At 40.3% G+C, this 18,667-nt stretch overlaps 1 protein-coding gene across 3 annotated transcripts in view; it reads left to right on the top strand.

The window, feature by feature from the left end:
- The first annotated feature begins 6,169 nt into the window (after positions 1-6,169).
- RAB23 (RAB23, member RAS oncogene family) overlaps positions 6,170-18,667 on the top strand; it is a 36,748-nt gene continuing 24,250 nt past the window's right edge. Inside the window, exon 1 of one of the 3 annotated variants that reach the window (XM_009241987.4) lies at positions 6,170-7,848. The gene's annotated coding sequence lies outside the window, so the exon portion shown is untranslated. Of the gene's footprint in view, positions 8,146-8,288; positions 8,311-18,667 lie in introns of those variants that run through there. The other 2 variants (XM_003776861.5, XM_054557659.2) reach the window with 2 other exon arrangements.

Raw genomic sequence — 18,667 nt, 5'->3', positions numbered from 1 at the left:
GAAGCAACATAAAATACTTGACATTACCCTATTTATGGAAACTCATCCCAGAAAACTTCCCTGAGACAAAACTTCAGTAAGGCAAGAATATATCTGAAATTCTTGCTGAAGATATCAATTCAAAACATAAATGCAAACTAGGCTATGACCAAACTCCAACATGTCTGTGGGTATATGATTTCATACAGAGGAATATGATGGTTTGCATGGCAACTAGAAAAAGAAGAATTAGAAAATATATCTTTGCTAGTATTTCTCCTGCACTAGCCAGAGAAAGAGTATTCTGATTCTTGATCTGTGGCCAGCTTTTTAGGAAGAAATACCTCTAAAATGTGGAAGGACAATTCCTTAGTACTTCTCAGTTTGCTGGAAATCCATCCCCAAAGCATCCAATTCCATTTGTTTTAACTGTGTGCTCACCCAACAACTTTCTGACTTACAACTTGGTGTCCTAACTGTATGTGCACACCAAAAAGAAAACATTCAGGGAAGAAGAACAGGGAGAGGGCAAGAAGGAGGCGTCTGCTATTTGTAAGAGAGAGAAGGTGTTTTGTGACAAGTTTAAATCTGGTTATCGTGCTTGCTATATATCCTATTACAGGTTAATAAACTAGAATTCTGATTTATGTATATAAGGCTCTTGAAAGATGGTTGGTTTCCTGGTACCTAACCATCCCTTGGTAAAATTTCAATTTTTTTTTTTTTTTTTAGACTGAGTCTCGCTCTGTCGCCCAGGCTGGAGTGCAGTGGCGCGATCTCAGCTCACTGCAACCTCCGCCTCAGTTCAAGTGATTCTCCTGCCTCAGCCTCCTGAGCAGCTGGGATTACAGGCACGCGCCACCACACCTGGCTAATTTTTTGTGTTTGTAGTAGAGACGGGGTTTCACCATATTGGTCAGGCTGGTCTCAAACTCCTGACCTCGTGATCCGCCTGCCTCGGCCTCCCAAAGTGCTGGGATTACAGGCGTGAGCCACCACACCTAGTCCCTAAAATTTTAATTTTTAAACTTACAAATTTGAGGACCAGAATCTGGACTCATCAACGTGGCTCTGAAACTCAATGTCTATAACCATCATTAATACAACAACAGAACACTTGTTTTGTTTTGTGGAACTTGTTTTGTCTTGCATTCATTCTATCTTCCTTAAATAATGTCTTTTGAAAAAAAGAAATCTTTGGAAGAAATTCAAGACAGCTTATCTTCTTTAATAGAAGAATTTCTGAATCTCTGAAAACATGGTAATGCCAAGCTTTAGCCTTTATATTTGGAAGGAACCAACTATTACTTAGGATGAAAAGAAGAAAAGCATTGAATGCTTTGCTCAGACCATAAATTCCATATCCATTTTCCCTAGCGTTTGGGATAATTAAGTTCATTGTACTAGTGGTTTTTTTTTTTCCTTAGGGATTCTACCTGGAATATACTAATATTTTCAAGCACTCATAGAAAATGGTGTAAATAAAATTGTTACATATGGAAATACACATTTATAATTTCGATATATTTTGCCAAATTGCTCTCTAAAAGGGTTAATTCCATTTACGTTCCAACAAAATATTTCTGTTTTCCCACATCCTTCCCCATATTAAATATTAACTTGTTCAATTTGTCAATCAGACACAAGGAAAATTATATCCTTATTGTTTAATTTGCATTTTCTGAATTGTGAAGATATTAAATATACTCGTGTCAATAGGCTATTATCTTTCATTTCAGTATCTGGATGTGAGTGGTTTTTGCCTATTTGTTGCTTATGTCAATTTGTTGCTTATGTAAGAGATCTTTGTATATTAAAGAAATTTAGCCCTTTATCTGTCATATATTGAGAGTATTTTTTTCAGTTTGTAATTTGTTTTTGCATCATTATTTGTAATTCAAGGTGAGTTTTTGAGATAAGTATTTACCAAGTAGAATAAAGTAATCCCTTTCCCCTCCCTACCACGGGAAGAGAAACCTAACATTGTATTTTTAAAAAGGTCTGAGCTCATTACACCTTCCCTAGGGAAAAAGTAAAAACTTTTTTAAGTATGGTCTTTCCAAGAGGATTAAGTTGGACCATCTCACATATGGATGGAAAAGACAATGTTTCTTAAAGAAAAGTCTCCAGTGGACTTTCTGGAAAGCTTCATTGGATATCCCTGGTTTCTAGGCACTAAATAACAATAGTATACCCTAGTCATTAAGATAACCAAAAAATGTACCTACACATTTCAAATGTCCTCACCGTTCTGCTCAAGAGGTGGATCCTTAGGATTGAAAAAATGTAATTAGTTTCCTAGAGATTGATGGAGGTAGCAGGTTCCAAAAACTATAGGTATCTGTGCCTGGCTTTACCAGGAGATACAGTAGAGCCTCTGAAGGTGCTTCAGCTTCTCAGTGGTGGAGACATGAACACCAACCTCCATAACCCTGGGAGTTGAGGTAAAGGATACTTATAACCAAACTGGGCACAAAGGATGTAGATTTATTCAAATAGACTCAATGTACATGGGCAATTCACATCACAGTGATGATCACAATTGAGTTCCAGGGTCTTTGCCTAAGTTTTCCAAACTGTGCAAGCCTCTGACAAGTCTTGTGCAACTGTGGAAAAGAGAAGGAAATCTTTAATTTAAAGACTGATATTGGGTATCTTATGATCCCTGGCAAGTGATGTCTCAGATCAGAATTAATTTGCAATAAAAAATAAAGCAAGACTTCCTGTTCCTGTAACGATGCTAACTGAACTGATATCAACCCTCCCACTAGATATGCACAGCCTTGATAAGCGTAGATAAACAGATACACTAAGATAAACTGTAACAACAACAAAGAATACAATAGCCTATATCGAAACAAAGAAAGGGGAATCCCCAGTGGTCCTGACAGGCCAAGAAAGTGCCCCACCTGAGGACCAAAACAGAACGTTGAATGCTCCCAAGTGATTGAAGAGATGTCCTGGTCTGGATGAAAGAGAAGGCTGGAAGTGAGACACAGACATAAAAACAAGGCACTAGAATACGCACCAATTCAGTGAAAAGGGAGCTAGAAAAATTTTGTCAAGGAGAACAGGGAAGCGACACGGAAGATTACCATCCCCCAGGATCCTGAATGGGGAAATGTTTCTGGGAGGAATCAAGACCCAAAACCTACACCATGGATGGGCATGTTTTCTGAATTTATGCTACCTATGTGATGTGGGCATTCCAAGCTGAGAATTTAACATAAATGCTGTTCCCACATCTTTGAACATTCTGAAGCCCTGGCTTTGACAAAAGCAAATATCAAAAGCGGATATCAAGCCATTGTACAGGGGCTAAGCATATAGAAGTCCCATAGAAAACGCAGCCCTCATGAAGATGACTTCACATTCCTAAATTAAAAACCACCAAAGGAGGCATGATGAGGGAGAGTCATCGAGTGCAACAAAAAAGAATTGGAAATAATGGAACAATAGCAAAGGGACTAAAATAATTATGTTCAAAAGAATTAAAGCAATGCAGGCCGGGCACAGTGGCTCACACCTGTAATCCCAGCACTTTGGGAGGCCAAGGTGCACGGATCACGAGGTCACGTGTTTGAGATCAGCCTGGCCAACATGGTGAAACCCTGTCTCTACTAAAAATACAAAAATTAGCTGGGCATGGGTGGTGGCATGTGCCTGTAATCCCAGGTACTCGGGAGGCTAAGGCAAGAGAATTGCTTGAACCTGGGAGGCAGAGGCTGTAGTGAGCCGAGATCGCACCACTGCACTTCAGCCTGGGCAACAGAGCGAGATTCAGTCTCAAAAAAAAAATTAAAATAAAAAAAGAATTAAAGCAATGCAAAAAAGATTAAAAAGCCTAATGAATACAATAATTTGACTACAGGAGAAAGGAAATTTTAACAAAACAGAGAACATGTGGAAAATTTTAAATGTAGTTCATTGAGATTATAAACTCGGGTAAATTTAAACTGTAGAATAGAAATAGATGGAGAAGAAATTGGTAAACGGGAAGATCGGCCATTTCACATAATAAAGTCAGAAAGATAATGATATGAAAACTATAAGAGGGGTTTAGGATCAGCCTCTCTTAATAGGAGTTCCAGAAAAAGAAAATAGAATGGGTTAGAGGCCATATTTGAAGATATAAGGCTGAGAATTTTCCAGAACTGAAGAAAGACATTATTGAAGTAGCACACTAAATACTATAGATATAATAAAAACAATCCATACTTGGACACTGCAGAGCAGTAAAGCTGAAGAAAAACTCTAGCAAGGAGGAAAAATAGATATATCATTAGCAATGCCATTGGCATTTCACCACTTAGAGATGAGTCCATTTGGAGACATTTCTGTCCCTTCCATTCCCATATAACTAGTAACTTTCAAATACTACTAATACTTTTACTAACTTTTTTTTGAGGGCTTACACTCTTTAAGTGCTTTTACATATGGTAACTCATTAAATTCCTCTAATAACTCCAGGAAGTACTACTATTATCTCCATTTTACAAGTGAGGAAACTGAGGCGCTGAGATTTAAGTAACTTGTCCAAGGTAACACAGCTAGTAAGTGGTAGAGCTGGAATTCAAATACAGGGATTCTGGCTCCAAAGCCTGAGTTGTAAGAGCCCAATAACGTTGGCTGGATGACTGTAACCCATATGCCAGCTCCTGTCTACCTGGGGCCCTCCCATACCCCACAAAGTGCCTGTACCTCATTATCACACATGTCTCATCTTTAAATCAATTCCCCGCTCTTTCCAACTACACCCTGCCCTCAGTCCATTTCTTTGGTCCCTCAGGTTGATGCAACTCAAGGTTTAAAATAGGTGTTCATGAGGTGTTTCTAGTAATGGGTAAATGAAATGAGAATTCAGCTGCAACAAGGAGACATCTAGTCCTAGGAGGGACTAAATCCATCTGAGAAGCTGCATCTCAACCCGCCTTACACATTTCAAAGGAAGGCACTTTGTGATTTGCAAGTGCATCAAACTATTCAGTCATAGCTGATGCACATGGAAGCTCTACAACAATGTTATTTTCATGACCTAGGAAGCTTCATGAAAGTAATGAGTTTATACCACTTCATTACTGAAAAAATCAGCATTAAGACAGAACATTTTTATTTATCACCATCTGAAGCTTCTTTCTGGCTTCTAACTCTAGTTTTGTAGATCTTCTATAAGACGTCAAGAAATAAAAACCAAAAACCAGGAGATGCATCAATATTTAAAGTGTTTTATATATTTGTTGAGTAGAAGTGGTTAAAAAATTAAGAATTAGTCCTGGTTGCAAAATAACTTTAAGCACAAAACCTCAATTACTGATTAATGTTGAAAAGATTATATTTAAGAGGAAAAAATATTCTGTCATTTGCATCAAGTATTTGATTATTAGCACAAGTAGAACATCTCCTCACCACTTTTTTGTGACTTAATAATTGCAAATCCAGGGAATGAGCAAGCGGATGAGTTTGAATTCATAACTGCCCATTAAGAGAACTGGATTCTTGTATCAAAACTACCTGTAGGTTATGTGACCTTTACCTACTTTATTTATATGTACATAAGGTTAATCAAATAGTCCTTCTACTTATTTTATGAGAGTACTGAGAAAAGAATTTATTTATTTTTATTTTTTTTTTGAGACAGTCTCACCCTGTGGCTGAGGCTGGAGTTCAGTGGCATGATCTTGGCTCACTGCAACCTCCATCTCCCGGGTTCAAGCAATTCTCATGTCTCAGCCTCCTGAGTAGCTGAGATTACAGGTGTGCGCCACAATGCCCAGCTAATTTTTGTATTTTTAGTAGAGATGGGGTTTCACCATGTTGGCTAGGCTGGTCTTGAACTCCTGACCTCAGGTGATCCTCCTGCCTTGGCCTCCCAAAGTGCTGGGATTACAGGCTTGAGCCACTGTGCCCGGCCTACTGAGAAGAATTTAAATTATGGAATGGATGACAAAACCTTGACTGTGAATAAGCTCTTGAAAATGCATCAGATCACTGAAGTGAAGTGAACAAATGTTCCAACAGAAGTGTGAGGAAGAATATCACACAGACATTTCCTTATTTACCATGAGCGAAGTTCTCAAAAGTCAGAGAGTTGTCTAGTCCAGTCCTTTCCATTAGAGAGGAGGTCTCTCAGTATACTAAGTATTTCAACAAAAGTAAATATATATATGAGAAAGACTTGGGCAGTAAAGAAAAAAAAAGATTTTTATTTTCTAATTATTCTTTGTTAGTAAGGGCCCTAAATCTAGAAGTGTATATGCTGGAACACACTAGACCATGATACAAGAACAATCAAGGACAAAACAAAAAGGAAGTTAGAATAAACTGATTATTCCCCGACTCACACTGTGAGGGGTTATAACTAGTTCCTTAGTGACCAATCTCAGCAAGGCAGTCATTCAAGAAACCTGTGAGTCACTCTTGACATTCCGTCTTTTTCCTACACCATAGCCAAATCCTATAGGTTCTACTTCCAAGATTAAAAACAAATGCACTTTTTTGTATCACCCCTGTAACCATCTCAGTCTAACCCTCCATCATCTCTTGCCTGAACCGGCCTTCCATTGCTCTCCCGTTTTCCACTACTCTATGTTTTCCCCGCCCACCAAGGTAACCATTATGCTAACTTTGAGCCTCTTAGTTCTTCTGTTTTTGTAGTTTATAGAAATGGACTTATGCCACGTGTATTTTTGTTGTCTTTTTATGCTGGGCATTAGATTTCCGCAGTTGATTCACGTTGTTGCCCGTAATTGCAGATGCTTTTTTGCGTTGCAGTATAGTGTTTCATTATATGAACCCTGTGTAATTTCATTCATTTATTCTATTGTTGATGGTCTTTTGGGTTATTCTCATTAAGGAATTATTACAATAAATGCAGCTACGAACATTCTGATACCTGCCTGTCGGCGCACCCTAAGTATTCGTTTCTCTTTGCTCTATATGGAGGCGTGGAACTGCGGGGCCATAGGGTATGCACCTTTTGCAGACAGTCCCAAACTGTTTTTCAAAGGAGTTGTTCCAGTTTACATTCCAGCAGCAGAGTAGAAGAATGCAGTTACTCTACATCCTGGCCAACACTTGGTATTTTCCATCTTTTTTTTCTATTCTATTTTATTTTGAAATATAAAAACAACTGAAGCAAAGTTGAGATTGCTTTTGCGGAACCTTTTCGTTTTTGGTTCGCTTCTCTGAATAATTAACCATCTCAGGCTTCTATTTTGTCCAGCCAAATCCTGCAGGCTGTGTGAGTGCGTTTTCGACTTTGCTCGGCATTTTTTTGCTCACTCGGCCACTTAAGATGTCATCTGGTCAAGAAAATAAGGTATGTGTCCGAAGCGGGGCAAGCCCTTTGAGGACTCTGGAAGTGTGATAACTCTGTAGGCGAAACTCACGCGGACCGTCATTGGCCGATTTCTCTTTTCTAGAGTTCACGGTCTAGGAGATCCTGCTCGCCTCTGGTCTCCCCACTGCCCTCCCGGGGTCTCTTGGAGGCGTCTGGAAAGCAGAGCGGCTGCCAGCCACCCGCCAGAACAGGGGCGGGGCAGGGCCGCGGGTCCGCACAGAGCATGCGCAGACGAAGCACGGCGCATGCTCCGCAGCGCGGCGGGTCCACAGATGAGGGGAGTCGAGACTCCCGCGCCCCACCACCCCCGGCGGAGCTGCTGCTGAGCCACTCAATCTGAGCCCTGGCTACTAATAAAGTTCGTTTAAAAATCATAATCATTCTTAAGAGAGCGAAAGAGGGTGCGAACTAGCCGCTCGGCCCCGCAGGGAGAGCTGGCGCGTCGGGAGGAGGCAGCGGCGGCAGCGGTTGCGCCGCGACCAGGAGGAGCCGGTGGCGCCAGGCGGCGGGTCCGCGGCCGGCGGGGAACGGTGAGTAGCGGCTCGCGTTGCAGTGCAGCGGCGCTGCACTCACTCGCCCTCCCCAGGGGCTGAGTGTTCGTCTGGCTCCACTGGGGAAGAGTCAGCTTCTCCCCGGGGTCCCGGGTTGTGCCTTACTCTCCGGAGTGGGCAGGGGTATCGAGGGCAGGGGCCTCCAGGCCCGGCTCCCCCATCCCCCTGTTCGGACCGCCGAGCCCCGGCTCTCGCGTCCCTGAGCACCGATCCCAAGTTCCAGCTAGAGAAGGTGGGCGGCAGCGCCAGCCCGGCGCCCCCTCCCAGCTCCCAGCGGTCGGTACCTGGAATTGCCGGGTGGGCGGGAAAGAGGGGTGGAGCGAGGGCGGTGCTGCGTCCCCAGTCTGGCCGAACGTTCGGCTTTTTGCCTGCCCCAAGTCCCGAATGGGGAAGGGGCGACCCGGGCTGGGCTAGACACCAGTGAGGGCGTGAAGTGCTCAGGTTAGGTATGACGGCGAAGAGGGTCCTCAGCTCCACCCTGGCGTTTAGACTCCTCCCTGCAGTGCGACCACTCTTTACCCGCGACCGCACCCTTCCCTAGTTTCTTGTTCATAGAGTGCTGGAATATGAATGAGCCAAATTGTGCTATTCTATTGACACTGGTTGCTACAGAATTAACTTTACTCGGAGATCCGAGGAGCCATCGGCAGTTCCCAGGAGTAAGAACCTGAGAGCGTGTGAGAGTAAGAACTTCATTATCAGGAGCTAGTGAAGTGGCAGTAGGGTCTGAAAAGGGCTGTTAACTTCTCTAGGTTTTTATGTATCTCCTAACATCTAGGTAATTTCATTGACCCTAAGAAGTTTTTCAGTATTTTTACAAATATAACTGTACTTCTACTTAAATAAAGGCTGTTATGAGAAAACAACCTTTTGATTAGTGAGTTAACTCACCCTTTGCTTCTCTAATTTATTAGACCGCATTAGCAAAATGTTAAAAGTTTTGGGGAAAGGGTATTTATATAAAGTATTATTGTCAAGGTTTTTAATTATACTCAGAATTATGCTTATTTCTAGGAACGTAATTGTTTTGATCTAGTGCTTTCAGTGTATAGTTTCTGAAAAGCAAGAGTCCGACTGCCTGTTAAAATTTAATTTGGCTTTTTTCTTTAAATTTAAGGAAATTAATTATTTTTAAAAGTGTATGGTAAAATTGATTTTTTTGATGTACAGTTCTGCGAATTTTAGAGTCATGTAACCACCACTACAATAAGGATGTAGAACAAATCTATCGCTCCCCCCGCTACAGAAAAAAAACCTAATGTGATCCCTTTATATCATACTCCTTACCCCTGGCAATTACTAATCTTTTCTAGAAATGGAATCATAACAGTTGGTAATCTTTCGATATTAGCTTTTTTTCACTCAGCATAATGCCTTTAAGATTTCTCCAGGTTGTTTCATGTATGGATAATTTCCTTTTTTATTGCTGAGTACTCTTTTGTTATGTGGATATGCCACAGTTTGTTTCAACACCTGCCCATGGAAGGACATTGAGGTTGTTTTCAGTTTTCTGTGATTATGAATCTATCTGCCTATCTGCTATAAATACCATGTACAGGTTTTTGTATGGACATGTTTTCATTTCTCTAGGGTATTGCTAGGAGTGGATTGCAGGGTCATATGGTAAATGTACGTTTAACTTTTAAAAAACTGTTAAACTATTTTCTGGAGTGTCTGTCGTTTTGCATTCCCACAAGCAACATGTGAGAGTTCTAGTTGCTCCACATACTCCCAGCATTTGGTAGTGTCAGTTTTTTTAAATTTAGCCATTCTAATAGGTGTGTAGTGGTATCTCATTGTGGTTTTAATGTGCCTTTAACTAATGGCTAAAGATGTACATGTTTTCATGTGTTCATTTGCCACATGGAGTCGTTGGTGAGGTATCTCGTGAAGTCTCTTGCCAATTTTTAAATTGGGCTGTTTTCTTATGTTGAGTTTTGAAGGTTCTTTATATGTTTTGGATGCAAATTATATGTCAGATACGTGTTTTTCAGGTATTTTCTTCCAGTCTGTCTTGTCTTTGCATTCTAACAGTGTCTTTCAGACAGCAATGTTTTTAATTTTGGTGAAGTCCAGTATCAGTTTTTCCTTTTATGGGTCATCTGGTGTCATGTCTAAAAACTCTGTCTAACAGGTCAAGATTTTCTCCTTCTAAAAATTGTTTTATAAAAGTTTTCCATTTAGATCTGTGATCCATTTGAGTTAATTGTATAAGGTGTGAAGGTTTACTTTTTTGCATATGGATGTCCAGTTGTTCCATCACTATTTGTTGAAAAGACTATCTTCTCTCCATTGAATTGCTTTTGCACCTTTGTTAAAAATCAGTTGGCTTTATTTGTGAGGGTCTATTTTGGGCCTGTTTTGTTCCACTGATTTACTTAGCTTTCCCTTTGCCAGTATTACACTTTGTTAATTTAGCATTATAATGTCTTAAAACCAGGTAGTATAATTTCCTCCAGTTTTATTCTTTTTCAAACTTGTTTTAGCTATTCTGATTCTTTTACCTTTGTGTATAAAGTTTAGAATCAGCTTGTGGATACAGAAAAATTTGGCTGGTGCTTTGATTGAAATTGTATTACACCCATAGATCAATTTAGGGAGAATTGCTGTTTACTTTGTTGAGTCTCCCAATCTATGAACATGATATGTCTTTCCATTTATTTAGGTCTTTGATTTGTTTAGTGTTTTGTAGTTTTCAGCATACAGATGGTGTACATGTTTTGTTACATTTATACCTAAGTATTTAATGTTTTTGGAGCTATTGTAAATCTCATTCTAAAAAATACTGGTTTCAAATTGTACATTGTACATAGAAATACAATTGAATTTTGTGTGTTGTACATATGTCCTCTGACTTTGCTAAACTCATTAGTTCAGGGTTTGGTTTTTGAATTTTTGGTGGATTCCATGGGTTTTTCTACAGAAATAATCATGTCATTTGTGAATAGAGAAAGTTTTCATTTTTTCCTAATCTGTGTTTTATTTTTGTTTCCTGTTACAATGACTAGAACTTCATGTATGATGAATAGGAGTAGTGAGAATAGATATCCTTACCTTGTTCCCAATCTGTGGGAAAAGCAATCTGTCTTCCAGAATTGTTTTATGTTATAGATGCTTTTTTTTTTTGAGACAGAATCTCACTCTGTCACCCAGGCTGGAGTGCAGTGGCACACAATCTCAGCTCACTGCAACCTCTGCCTCCCAGGTTCAAGCAATTCTTGTGCCTCTGTCTCCTGAGTAGCTGGGATTACAGGTGAGCGACCCCACACCCAGTTAATTTTTTGTATTTTTAGTAGAGACGCAGTTTCACCATTTTGTCCAGGCTGGTCTCGAACTCCTGACCTCAGTGATCAGCCTGACTTGGCCTCCCAAAGTGCTAGGATTACAGACGTGTGCCACTGTGCTTGGCCTGTAGATGCCTTTTACCAGGTTGAAGAAGTCCCATTCTATTTCTAGTTTGCTCAGAGTTTTCTCACAAATGTTGAATTTTGTCAAGTATTTCTTCTGCATCAATTGATATTATGTTGTGTTTTTTCCTTGAGTTTATTAATATGGTGGATTACGTTGATTGTTTTTTGAGTATTTAACTAGCCTTGCATTCCCAGAATAAAGTCCACTTGGTTGCAGTGTATTGTTTTTTAAATATTGCTGAATTCAATTTATTAATACTTTGTTGAAGATTTTTACATCTTTGTTCAGAAGAGTTTGTCTAATTTTCTTTTTTGTAGTGTCTTTTTGTGGTATCAAGATAATGCTGGCTTCGTAGAAAGAGTTGGGAAGTGTTTCCTTGTCTCTATTCTGGAGGAGATTGTGTACATTGGTGTTAATTTTTTAAATGTTTAGTAGAATTCTTCAGTGAAACTGCCTGATCCTGTAGATTTCTTTCTGAGTTTTTACAATACAAATTCAATTTCCTTCATAGTTATAGGGGTATTCAAATGGACCTATATTATATTGGGTGAATTATGGTCATTTATGCTTTTCAAAAATTTGGTTCATTTTGTCTGGGTTGTCACATTTATGTGTGTAGGGTTGTTACATTATCCTTTTGAGTCTGCAGAGTCTATATTGCTATCCCCTATTTTATTCCCGGTATTAGGTATTTGTGTCCTCTCTCTTTTTTGTGTTAGTCTCACTAAAGTTTTGTTAAATTTATTGATCTTCTCAAAAAGCCAGCTTTTTGTTTCATCAGTTTTTCTGTTTGCAATTTCATTGATTTCTGTTCTTCTTTTTTAGTATCTTCCTTTTTTTGCTTGCTTTGGGTTTATTTTGCTCTTCTTCTAGTTCTTGAGGTGAGTGCTTAGATTATTGAGTTGAAACTTTTTTCCTTTTTTCTAAGGTAAGCATTTACTGCTCTAAATTTTCGTATCTCAGGCTGGGCATGGTGGCTCACGCCTGTAGTCCCAGCACTTTGGGAGGCCACGGCGGGCGGATCACTTGAGCCAGGAGTTACAGACCTGCCTGGCCAACATGGTGAAATCCTGTCTCTACTAAAAATACAAAAATTAGCCCAGCATGGTGATGCATGCGTATAGTCCCACCTACTCGGGAGGCTGAGGCAGGATTGCTTGAACCTGGGAGGGGGAGGTTGCGGTGAGCCGAGATCAGGCCACTGCACTCCAGCCTGGACTACTGAGTGAGACTGTGTCTCAAAAATAATAATAATAAAATAAAATATATTTTCCCATTTCAGCACTAATTTAGCTGTGCCCCACAGTTTCACATGTATTTTCACTTTCATTTAATTAAGTTTGTTGTTGTTTTTTTACTTTCCTTGTGACTACTACTTTGAATCTTGGATTGTTTGAAAAGTGTGTGCTTTTAGTTTCTGTCTGGAGATTTCCCTGTTTTATCTTTCTGTTATTGATTTCTAGTTTGATTCCATTGTGATCAGTAAACACATTCTGTATGATTTCCATTATTTTAAGTGTGTTTGAGACAGGAGGTCAGTAGATCTGGTTCCACAAGATACAGGTCTTAAAAGATCCCCACTGACAAAACAGGATGCAGTAAAGAAGCTGGCCAAAACCAAGATGGTCATGCAGGTGACCTCTGGTTGTCCTCACTGCTCATTATATGCTAATTATAGTACATTAGCATACTAAAGGTTACTGCCATCAGCACCATGACAATTTATAAATGCCGAGGCAAGGTCTGGAAGTTACCTTATATCGTCTGAAACGGGGAGGAACCCTCAGTTCTGGGAATTCCCCCATCCCTTTCCCAGAAAAGTCGAGAATAATCCACCCCTTGTATAGCATATAATAAAAAAAAAAACCATAAAAATAACCAACCACCAGCCCTCAGGGCCGCTCTGTCTATGGAGCAGCCACTCTTATTCCTTTACTTTCTTAATAAACTTGCTTTCACGTCACTCTGTCGGCTCACCCTTGAATTCCTTCTGCACAAAGCCAAAAACCCACGTGGCCTCCTGGGCTGAACTCCAGTTTTGGGGTTTGCCCTGTGACATGCTGATGTTTGTTTTATGGCCCAGAATATGTTCTATCTGGGTACTTGAAAGGAGGTATATTGTGCTGTTGTATAGACAGTTCTATAAATATCAATTAAATTCTGATTTTATTGTGTTTTTAGAATTCCATTTTGATTTATCTGTGTGTTTTTGAGAGTACCTGCTTGTATTATTGTTTTAGTGGTTGTTCTTGGTATTACATTATATATATAGTCATGCATTGCTTAACGATGGGGATGCACATTATGGTTTTGTCATTGTGTGAACATACTAAAATGTACTTACACAGACCTAGATGGTATAGCCTACTACACATCTAGGCTGTATGCTATGCTATTGCTCCTAAGCCACAAACCTGTACACTGTTACTGTATTGAATACTGTAGGTACTTGTAACACATTGGTAAATATTTGTGTATCTAAACATATTTAAACATAGAAAAGGCATAGTAAACATATGGCATTGTAATTTTAAGGGACCACTGTTATATATGCAATCCATCATTGACTGAAATGTTGTTATGTGGTGCATGACTGTATATGTGATTTATCACCGTAATTTATCATTGCAGTCAGTATTTTACAAATTCAAGTGAAGTGTGGAATCCGTACCTCCCTTTATAGTCCTTTATCCTTCCCCATTTATAATTGTCTTAAATATTTTCCCTACATATATTGAACACCACATTGGACAGTTTTATAATTTTTTTTCAACTATCAAACATAGTTTAGAACACTCAAGAGGAGAAGGGAAGTCTGTTGTATTTAACAATATTTTTGCTCTTACCATGTTCTTTCTTTTGTTCTGATACTCCAAGTTCTTCTTTTAAAGAATTATTTCTTTTCCACTGAGAACTTCCATTAGCTGTTCTTTTGCATTGGTCTGCTGTCAACAAATGCTGTTAGTTTTCCCTCATCAGAGATTACCTTGATTTCCTTTTCATTCCTAGAGGATATTTTTGTTGGATATATAATTTTGAGTTGACAGTTCTTTTCTTTCAGCACTCAAAAAATGATGTGCCACTTCCTTCTGGCCTCCATGGTTTCTGAGGAGAAATTCAGTGTCATTCAAATTACTTTTCCCCATCCTTTTTCTCTGGCTGCTTTCAAAATGTTTTGTCTTTAGTTTTCAGAAGTTTGACTTTGATTTGTTTAGGTCTAGATTTTGACTGGTTTATCCTGTTTGGGATTTACTCAGCTTCTTGAATCTGTAGCTTTGTCTTTTTCCATATTTGGGAAATTTTCAGTCATTATTTCTTCAAGTCCTTTTTTAGCCCTATCTTCTTTCTCCTCTCCTCCTGGAACTCCAATGACAGAAATATCCAATTTTTTTGTGGTTTAGTTCCACAGGTCTTGAAGGCTCTGTCCTTTATTTCAGCCTGTTTGCATGGCTCAGATTATATGTTCAAGTTCACTAATTCTTTCCTCTCTCTTCTCTATTCTGCCGTTGAACGTATCATTGAGTTTTTAAAATTATGGTTATAATTTTCAGTTCTACTTTCCATTTGGTACTTCTTTATATCTTCTGTTTATTTGTGAGACTCTTTATTTTTTACATTCGTTTAAGTATATCCATAATTGCTCATTGACTGCCAGTTAACTTATTTTTAAAATCCTTATTACATGAATCTAATGTCTGTCATCTCATTGCTAGTGTCTATTGATTGTCTTTTGCATTTAAGATTTTCCTGGTTCTTGGTGTGCTGAGTGATTTTCGATGAAATCAGGACACTGGGAGTGTTATGTTGTGATTCTCTGGTCTCATTACATTCTCTTTTAGCTTGATTCTCTTCCTTTGATATGCTCCAAAAACAGGAAGGGTGGGGCACTACCTCTTTACTACCAGGTGAGGATAAAACTCCAGGTTTCCTGCTTGTCTTCCATTGAAACAGAGTGGGCTGGGCGCGGTGGTTCGTGCCGGTAATCCCAGCACTTTGGGAGGCCAAGGCAGGTGGATCACTTGAGCCCAGGAGTCTGAGACCAGCCTGGCCAAAATGGCAAAACCCTGTCTCTACAAAAAAATGCAAAAACTAGCCAGGCATGGTGGTGTGCGCCTGTAGTCCCAGCTGAGGTGGGATGATTGCTTGAGCCTAGGAAGTTGAGGCTGCAGTGAGCTGTGTTCACCCCACTGCACTCCAGCCTGGAGTGTAGAATGAGACACTGTCTAAAAAAAAAGAAAGAAAGAAACTGAGAATGGGAAGAGCTCCTCTTACTACTGGTCATGATGACTCTCTACTGGGGGCCACTGATACCACCCTAGCTGGGAAGAGGCTGACCCACTGACACTGCAGGGAGTCAGCAGATGGCCTTATTACCTGTGAGAGATAGTGTAAGTCCTGACTTTCTAGTAGGCTTCATCTGACACCACCCCAGCAAAAAAGTAGGGTGAAAAGGGGTAGGGATGACTGAATTGGTGGATGGGGTGGGAGTTCAGGCTCCCACATCGTCTCTAGGGATGCCTTGGTGGTGGTTGGGCAGGGGTGAGGGGTGCCTTCATTTCTCCCCAGTGAGGATGCAAGTCCTCCCCAGTCCTCCCCAGTTGGTCTTTTCTGACACCACCCCATAGAGGGAGTTGGGGTGCATCGATATAGCCCTCACAAGGGTATAGGTGTTTTCTGTCTTTCTGCTTGCTAGGCTGCCTCTTTCCTGGTCCTTTGACTCAAGAGAGTAGGCTTTTATGTTTTTTTTGTTGGTGGTGGTGATATTTCCTGGTTACTAGCTTCTCTATAATCCAGTCTGGGATATATGAGGTAAAAAGAACTCAAGGAAAACTCATTACCATGTTGTGCTTTGTGTCCTGTGGTACCTTTCTACTTTTCAGTGTCTAATGTTTGTTTATATATAGTATCCAAAATTTTTAGTTATACTTAGAGGAAGGAATAGGGAAAAATGTGTATCATTTCAGAAGCAAAAGTGTCTGAAGTATATATCTTTAAAAGGAAAAAATGTGATAAGATTTTTGTTGTTGCCTTTTTTTGAACATATCTGTCTTCTTGGGTGAAGAATTGTTTAGGTAGAGAAAGGAAGTTGCTTTCTAGGAACTGAACCAGTGTGAGATACAGCTGGATGAACAAGGGTCAGATCCTGGTCAGAATTTTATATTTGACCCGGTGTCCTAAAGACTACATCTTGTGTAGGGTAATAGGATGATGATACTTGATGTCCAGATTGTACCCTAGACCAGGGGTCCCCAACCCCCAGGCTGTGGACTGGTACCGTTCTGTGGCCTGTTAGGAACTGGGCCACACAGCAGGAGGTGAGTGGCTGCAAGCATTAGATTCTCCTCCTGTCAAATCAGCAGCAGCATTAGATTCTCATAGGAGCCCAAACTCTATTGAGAACTGCACATGTGAGGGATCTAGGTTGCAGCATTCCTTATATCCTTATGAGAATCTAACTAATGCCTGACGATTTGAGGTAGAACAGTTTTATCCCCAAACCATCCCTCCACTGCCCCCCACCAACCTCCCATCTGTGGAAGTTGTCTTCCACCAAAGCAAGTCCCTGGTGCCAAAATGGTTGGGAACCACTGCCCTAGACCATCTGATCATATACTCAGAGGACAAGATGCAGGCATCAGGCATCAGGTTTTTTGTTTGTTTGTTTGTTTGTTTTTTAGACAGGGCCTCACTCTGTCACCCAAGCTGAAGTACAGTGGTACAGTCATAGCTCACTGCGGCCTTGAACTCCTGGGCTCAAAACAATCCTCCTGCCTTAGCTTCCCGAGTAGCTGGGACTACAGGCTCACGCCACCATGCCTGGCCAATTTTTTTTTTTTTCATGGTGCCCAGGCTGGTCTTGAACCCCTGGCCTCAAGCAATCCTCCTGCCTCAGCCTCCCAAAGCACTGGGATTACAGGTGTGAGCCACTGCCCCCAGCCAAGTATTTTTTAAGTTATCTAGATGATTCCAGTGTATAGCCAAAATCACTAGCATAGGATATTGGCTTTGACATTTACCTGATTGTAAAATCACTTGGGATGTATATCCATTTGAGTTCTCCAGGAAGCAAGTATCAAGATGGAACTAGAAGTGCAAGAGATTTATTGGGGGAAATGCCTGAGAAGGATAAAGAGGCTGCAATGCTAGTTTTTTATACTTGTGAAAGGATAAAGAAAGATGGGGTGGAAGGAGCCCCAGACTGCAGTGCATTTCTGAAAAAATCTCAGCTAGTCTGATGGGGAGCCCCAGACCAAAGAGGATCCATGTTGTGCAGAATTGTCCCAACTCAAGTGACACTGCCTGTTTAGTCTTTACCCGGGGAGAATGTGGCCTCAACAGGAGCGGACAGTGCAGTGGATCCTGAAGGTGAGGTAGCAGAGACTGCCAGCTAGCAGCTCATGAAGGGAGAGCTAAGCAGCACCTTTTGTGCTTGTTTTATAAACCAGATTCCAAGGCCTCCTGTGAAATTTCTGATAAATTATGTCTGAGGCAGAGACCCAGAACCGTACTTTAACAAGTACTTTTAGGTGATTCTTATGATCACTCAGATTTGTAAAGTACCAGAGACAATTGCTGAGACAATTAGGGACAAAGAAAGGAATGTTCACATTTTGAACTCCCTTGGTGTAGTGGTTGTATAGATGGATTTTCAGTTAAAGTAGTTGAAATATAATAGCTAAATGGGCAGTAGCCTAACTAGTAATTTTAAGAAGAAACATGAAGAAATTGACTTTCTGTTCTTTTCATTCTTAAAATGCAAAGTGCCCATTCTATTGCTTTCACTGTATGTGTAACTATAAAGGTTTGAAACTAAAGCAAGAATGTGTGGTGTAAGATATTTATTTGTACAGGATTCATTGTAAACCAAACACTAAATCATTATAACTAAGAGCCCAATGCTGACACATGGTCATACACTATTATACAAAACCTTCTTTGGGGTGCTTTTTTAGGGACATTAATTATTACCTGTGAGGTTGAAAAGCAATTTCCACAGATTTTGAATTTGTTGCCTATTTGGTGATACACTATGGAGGATTTACAATGTTTTTTTTATTTTATTTTAATTTTTTTTAGAGACAGCATCTTGTTCTATCACCTAGGCTGGAGTACAGTGGTGTGACCGTAGCTCACTGCAGCTTCAAACCCCTGGGCTCAAGGGATCCTCCCACGTCAGCCTCCTGTGTAGCTGGGACTACAGGCATGCACCACTACACTCGGCTAATTTATTTTATTTTATTTTTTTTAGTGGCGACTGGGTCTCTATATGTTGCCCAGGCTAGTCTCAAACTCCTGGCTTCAAGCGATCCTCTTGCCTCAGCCTCCCAAAATGCTGGGATTATAGGCATGAGCCACCACACCTGCCCTATTTGCATGTACATAATGT

Source organism: Pongo abelii, chromosome 5 (genome assembly GCF_028885655.2).
Source record: "Pongo abelii isolate AG06213 chromosome 5, NHGRI_mPonAbe1-v2.0_pri, whole genome shotgun sequence".
In the NCBI taxonomy this organism is placed as follows: domain Eukaryota; kingdom Metazoa; phylum Chordata; class Mammalia; order Primates; family Hominidae; genus Pongo; species Pongo abelii.
The sequence above is the reverse complement of the archived record's forward strand: the minus strand, read 5'-3'. Positions and strand labels throughout refer to the sequence as shown.